This window comes from Hipposideros armiger, unplaced genomic scaffold (assembly GCF_001890085.2).
Source record: "Hipposideros armiger isolate ML-2016 unplaced genomic scaffold, ASM189008v1 scaffold_284, whole genome shotgun sequence".
NCBI classification, from domain to species: domain Eukaryota; kingdom Metazoa; phylum Chordata; class Mammalia; order Chiroptera; family Hipposideridae; genus Hipposideros; species Hipposideros armiger.
Genome location: NW_017731634.1, coordinates 1,379,143 through 1,385,733, shown reverse-complemented (window position 1 = coordinate 1,385,733; position 6,591 = coordinate 1,379,143). Strand labels below are relative to the sequence as shown.

General features: G+C 50.2%; 1 protein-coding gene across 1 annotated transcript in view; it reads right to left on the bottom strand.

Moving 5' to 3' along the window:
- The window catches only part of CFAP74 (cilia and flagella associated protein 74), a 61,331-nt gene extending 56,476 nt beyond the window's left edge, over positions 1 to 4,855 (bottom strand). Inside the window, exon 1 of the mRNA XM_019658439.1 lies at positions 4,670 to 4,855. The gene's annotated coding sequence lies outside the window, so the exon portion shown is untranslated. The remainder of the gene's footprint in view (positions 1 to 4,669) is intronic.
- Positions 4,856 to 6,591: the final 1,736 nt, after the last annotated feature.

Sequence of the window (6,591 nt, the reverse complement as noted above, 5' to 3'; positions counted from 1 at the left end):
AAAATAAAAGATTTATAAAATTGACAGATCTTTAATGAAACTGATAAATAAAAAGAGAAGTAACAAATCATCCACATCAAAACAAGAGTCTATAACTGCAGGTGCTACAGACGTTAAAAAATTAAAAATATCACGAACAACTTTATGCCAATAAATTTGAAAATTTAGACAGCGGACAAATTATTAGAAAAATATTACTAACCAAAATTGCTTCAAGGAAAAAAAAGTAGAAAACTTGAAAATCCCATAAGCATAAAAGGACTTTAATTGGCAGCCATTCGTACAGTCCCACAAAGAAAACTCTAGGCTCAGCCGCTTCCCTGTCAAGTTGTATGAAGCATCTGAGGTGCAAAATATCCCTGTTTCACACACATGCTTCCAGGAAAGAGAACCAGCGGTCCACTCCACGTCCCAGCTGATTTCACGGGGCTCACCTAGCTGTTCTTACCAAAACCTGACAACGGAAGCAGAGAAAGGAAAATGACAGCCCGGCCTCAGCCATGAGTACAGATACAGAAATCCAAAGTGAACGATGACCGGCCTAAACCCAGCGCCATAAAAACAGGATAATTATCACGGCCAAGATGGGTTCATGTGTAGCATCAGAACTCAATTTAATCCACCACATTAACAGACTGAAGGAGAGAAGTACGTGATCAACTCAGTGAACGTAGGAAAAAGTATTGATAACATTTAACATCCCACTTATACTTGTAAAAAACTTAGCAAACTCGCATTAGAAATAGACTCCCTGAATGTGATAAAGGATATATGCCAAAAATAACCCACAGGGAACGTCAGAGTGGATCGCACACTCAAAGCACCCCCTTTCAGAATGAGACCGGGACAAGGGTGCTTGCTCAGCCCCTTCCACTCACTCACTATTCACCAGGTCGCCCGACCAGAGCCCCTGGATGTGAAAGAAACAAAGCGGTCCGGCGTGGAGGGGAAACAGTCGTTATTTCCAGATCATACAGTTTACACTCAGGAAATTCGAATGCATATACAGATAAATTCTTAAAATTATTGAGGCAATTTGGTAATGTTGCTAGATATAAATTCAATAATAAAAATGAACTATATTCTGATTTACCAGAAAAAATAATAAGAAAATGAGATTTGGAAAAACAACCCTTCACAATTACATCAGGAACTCCGGAGTGTGTAAGAATAAGTTCCACAAAAGATGTGCAAGCCCCCTAAATGATGACACCCCACTGGCTGCCATTAAGGAGGCCTATGTAAAAACCAATGGAACAGTTTCTTCCATAAATGGATGTGGTGGGAGAACAGGGAAGGCGGGTGTCTTATCGAAAGGGCCTGAAGGGACAAGCCAGCCGTATGCAACGCTGGGAACTTCTGTGGGTCCTGATTCAAGCAAACGGCTGTAAGACACTTTTCAGACAATGTGGGGAAGTGAACTCAAATCGGTATGAGATTTTCCTAAGAAATGAATGTGAGCTTTGTTGGGGTTGATAATGATTTTATGTTTATGCTAAAAATGAGTCTTTCTCTGTTTGTTGTATATGAAAGTATTCACAGGTAAAATATTGTACCTAGGATTTTCTTTTTAAAAAATCAATCAGAACAAAAGTGGGGCTAAAATCAAAGTGTCGGCAGGGCTGCCTTCCTCTCTGGGGTCTCGAAGGGAAAATCCATTTTCTCGAGTTTCCCAGTTCCTAGAGGTCACCCACACTGCTTGGCTCAGGTCTCATGTCACTGTCAGTAACATGTGAGTGACAGCAGTGTCAGGTAGCGCCGTCCTCAGGCAGCCACCCTTTTGGTCCTGGCTTCTTTCTGCCTTCCCTCTTCCTCTTAAAAGAACCTTGTGGCTGCGCTGGGCACACCGGGAAAACCCTAGGTTACGCCTCGCCATGTAACCTGGTGTATTGCAGGTTCCAAGGGTTAGGACACAACGCCAGTACTCCGCCTACAACAGCTTCCGACTCAGTTCCTCTCCTAGATGTGGACCCCAGACTCTCAGATGTTGTCTTGCTTCCCTGGGGGCTGCTGTAACAAAGCACCACACGCTGGGTGTCTTAGCACAACAGCAATGTGTTCTCTCACGGTTCTGGGGGTCAGAAATCTGAAATCAAGGTGCTGCCAGGCCCGCGCCCCCTGGGCGGGTGAGGGAAGGTCTCTTCCGGCTCCCTCCCCTAGGTAGTGCCCTGGCTGTGGCAGCCTGACTCCAGCCTTCGTGTGGCACTCTCTATGTGCATGTCTGTGTCCAAGTTTCTCCTTTTTATAGGGACACCTGTCATACTGGATTAGGGACCACTCTACTCCAGTGTGACCTCATCTTCACTCATTACATCCCCAGTGACCCCATTTATAAACGAGGACACTTTCTGAGATGCTGGGGGTTAGGAGATTCAATATAGAATGTTTCTGAGGAGACATAATCCAGCTCATAGCCTGTGTGTGGGCTGAGGTCAGAGCTGGATGTCACAGCCTGTGTGAGGTTGAAAGGCACCCATGCAGGGTGGTCCAGTGCAGGGTATCAGAGCCCAGGCGGTGCCTGGGAGGGATGGCATAGTCACATAGTCTCAAAGTATCTTTCAACAAAATACTTATTAATTACAAGAGGAAACAGTGACGTCCCTGTGGAGGCTGCAGATGAATTTGCACCAGGCGGCCAAAGCAAACGTCATCAGTAAGGTGACAAATGGAACGCGCAGGAAGTGAGCACACAGCCTCACTTCTATGACTCTCCTCCAAAGATGCGTAAGGGGAACCCAATCATAAGGAAACCCACATGGAGGGGCTTTCTATAAAAGTCGTAATTGGCCTATGACCTTCAAAGGTGTCAGGGTCATGAGAGCCAAGGAGAGCAGAGGAAAGTTCTGGACAGAAGGAGCCTAAGGCAACACGAGGACAGCTGAGTGCAATGTGTGGTCCCAGACTCGGTCCTTTGGCTTTTGTGACTTTATGGGACAAACTGGCAAAGCATGCTTGACTGGCACTGAGGATCAGACGTATCGACATGTCCACGTCACTCCACTGACTTCGATGGTCATTCTGTTGGAGAATGTCTTAGTGGGCAGGAAATACACTCCATGATGGTGTCATGGAGGCAACTTATCCTCAAACGCTTCAGGAAAAGACGTGTGTGTGTGTGTGTGTGTGTGTGTGTGTGTGCGCTTGCAACTTTTATGTAAATTTGGGATTGTTTCAAAAATTTAAAAAATAATGTATATATTATAGTATCACTCCATTTATATAAAGTTTTAAAACAGGTGAAACTTAATTATATTGTTTAGGGATGCACACATAGGTGGTAGAACTAAAGAAAAACAAGGAAACTAGATGCACAAAAGTCAGCCTATGGGGGACGGCCGGCTAGCTCAGGTGGTTAGAGCGCAGACTCATAACACCAAAGTTGCCAGTTCGATTCCCACATGGGCCAGGAGCTGCACCCTCCACAACTAGATTGAAGACAACGACTTGACTTGGAGCTGAGGGGTCCTGGAAAAACACACTGTTCCCCAGTAAAATTTCTTTAAAAAAACCAGCCTATGGTGTGGGGCACAGGTCTGTGTGTGGCAATGATGGTGGGGGTTGACTTTTGGGGTGCTGACAAAGTTCTGCTTCTTGACTGGGGTAGTGGCTACTGTGTTCCACTCACCGCCAACCCTTACACGGCACATGTGAACTCACACCCCGTCTGTGTGTATGAGGAGCTATGAGGTGCCCTTTTGAACTGGGTGCCAGAGCAGGCCCGCTCACTACCCAGCTCAGAGCAGATGTTCAAGCAGGTGTTTATGCTAGATACATAAAGGTGAGAAGATAAAAGGAGTCGTTTTCGGAAAACAAAGTAATAAAGTCCTACCCACTTCCCCAAACAGGTATCCATTTAAAAGCCAAATTGGGGTGACTTTGGAACTATGAATGAAACAGGGCCTGGTTGGCGCCCCCACAGTAGGGGCCTCTCCAGGTCCCCAGACTCACTGTTCCTTGACCTACAGGTTAAGGACAGATCATCCCCTGCGGTTTGAGCTCAGACTGTCCCCTGTCCCATCCAGTTCCCTGTTTTAGAAAATTACCCTGAAACTTATGATTAATACCCCCATGCTTACTGACCACAATCTCTATGGCCTAGCATTCTTTCCAGGTTAGTGTCGTCTATGCTCCTGGGTTGACGGCCACCGGGGAGCCACATCGCCAGAGGGAAGGCTCCATGCAGACCCCCAGAACCATCACGTGGCCTCTGGAGGAACGCCCAGATTGTCCCTTAAATGCCCGGCAGGCTGGTCTGAGAATGTTAAGGCAGTTTTTGGAGGTGTTAACTCGCTGCCTTCGCAGACCGCTAGTACTTTAATGATAAACGCTTATTCTAAATAGCCCAACCCCTGGGCGGGTCTACTGGCTGCGCTGCGCGGGCCGCAGGAGCCCCCAGCTCGTCGGCCTCCGGTTTCACGAACAGTGCCCTTCCTTTCACCTGCCCAGACACCCGGTCTTACCAGCTGGCTCAGCCTTCAGTTTTGGACGTGACAGCATCGCGGCAGAGCCCTGCGCCCCCGACTCCCGGAAACCAGCCCCCCCCCGCCCCCCAGATCCGCATTAGCCGTTACGTCTCAGGCAGAACTTCCATGGTGAGGGCGCAGGTCCGTGCCTGGGGGGCGCCAAGGCCCGCGAGCCCAGCCCCAGGCTCCGGGACAAACGGACCCACCTGTGGGCGGACCGGCCTGGGGTCCGAGCGGCGTGGGCTGCGAGCGGAGACCCCCTGGGCGGCGGCCCCTCACGAAAAAACCCCTCCGGGGAGCACCGGTGGGCCCTCGCCGTGGCTGTCCCCGGCCGCGAGCCGCAAGGTTTGCGCGGGCAGCTCCATGGCAACGGGCGTCTCCTTCGCGAGGGGGGCGGGTGCTCGCGCGGCTCCGCGTGGGCTCGGGCGCGAGGGGGCGCCCCGCGCGCAGGCGCAGTGTGGCCGAGCGGGCGCCTGAGCGCCTGGAACGCTGCGCTTGGGTCGCCGCCCGGGACCCCCCGGCAGAGGCGGAGGGTCTCGGCTGCCGGGGCCACCAAGCTGTCGAGGAGGAGCCTGGCGCTGCTCCGTGGGCCCGACGCTGCGCCCGACCGCCTCCCTGGTTTGGCCCGAACCTGCTGAAGTTCAGCTCAGCTGCCAACTTACAAAACAGCAGAGTTCACGTAGAACCGGGGTCCCACCCTTCTCTTTCTAACATGGGAGACCTAGCGCGATATGCCGAACTGCGCTGGAGCTGACCTGGGCTCCCCCACACCTTCCCCAGGCCTCACCCGCCGGCCCTCGGTCTGTGGCCTGCCTGCGGGCGCGTGAGGAGGGTCCCTGTCACCAGCCCACTCAGTGCGGGACGGGGCGCAAGAGGGAGTCGGGCGTGTCCCCTGCCCTTGCAGAGCCCAGTGCCCGGCAGTGCCCTGCCTGCGTGTGACTCGCGAGGCGGCTGGCGCTGGGGCCACTCGCTGGCTCTGACCAGTGGTTCCTGATGGCACAGCGAGGCATGAAATCCTTTCGTTTTATCCTGGGACGGTCACCCATCAGAGCCATTCAGCCTCGCAAACAGCACCTGGCCTGTGAGAACTGTGGGCGTTAGCCAGATGACACCATGTCACGGCTGTCCTCGTCGCCCGTGGGTGGTGCCCAGGTCTTTTCCCTTCTCAGAATTCTGGACTCGATGGGCAGAACTGAGTCGCCACTTGAACCCATGATCGTTTTTCTGGGAGAAATTATACTCCTGTTCCCCTCCCCACCCAAATTATGGGGCTTCCTTCTTAGCACTCCTGCTTCTCTGGGCTTTTCCATGTGAATGACTTATGCGCTTTCTTCTAAAGAAGGGAAGGGCAGCAGAAGACGGAGAACAGCCCTGTGTCCCCCGGTAGGAGCTGGTAGAGGAAGCTGTGGCAGCCACACCGTGGGGCACAGCTGTGGAAGGCATTCTGCGGTCAAGTTAGGGGAAGACAATAAAAACGCAGAACGGCGTGTATGGTGTTTTACCTGAGAAGGGACAGGTGTAATAAGACTATACACGCATATTTTCTTACATGAAAAGGTAACAGAAAAATGCTTATCAACCAGGGCCAGGAGGGCCAGGAGGACTTTCTCTAAATGTACATGTACGCTTGGCTAGGGAACTGTGTCATTATAAAACCCAATATAAGTCATAGCAGAAAAAATAATTTCTAAAAATCAGAAACCAAATGAAACAAATGAACCTAACTGTATGTCAGGTTGGTGGCTTAACCATACAGAAAAAGATAGTTTCAAGTGACTTTGAAACTCAACAATTTGATGATACACACCTAGTAGACTATATCCTAAGGACAAAAAGAACTGCAAAGAAACCTTAAATTTGCAGTACTCCTGGTCTTATTAATGCTATCGATACTGCTATTCTAGAATTATTATATAAAGCAGGATAAAGCAAATAAGTAGTATGGTAATATTAGTAATCAAAATGTTCAGCTTGAGAGAAGACATACAAGTATAAAATAAGAATTGAAAAACTTGGGGCCGGCCGAGTGGCACGATGGTTAAGAACTCGCTTGGGATGCCAGAGGGCCCCGGTTCAGATCCCACATATGAGGGCCAGTGACACTGCCCTCTACAGCTAAGATGCTGAA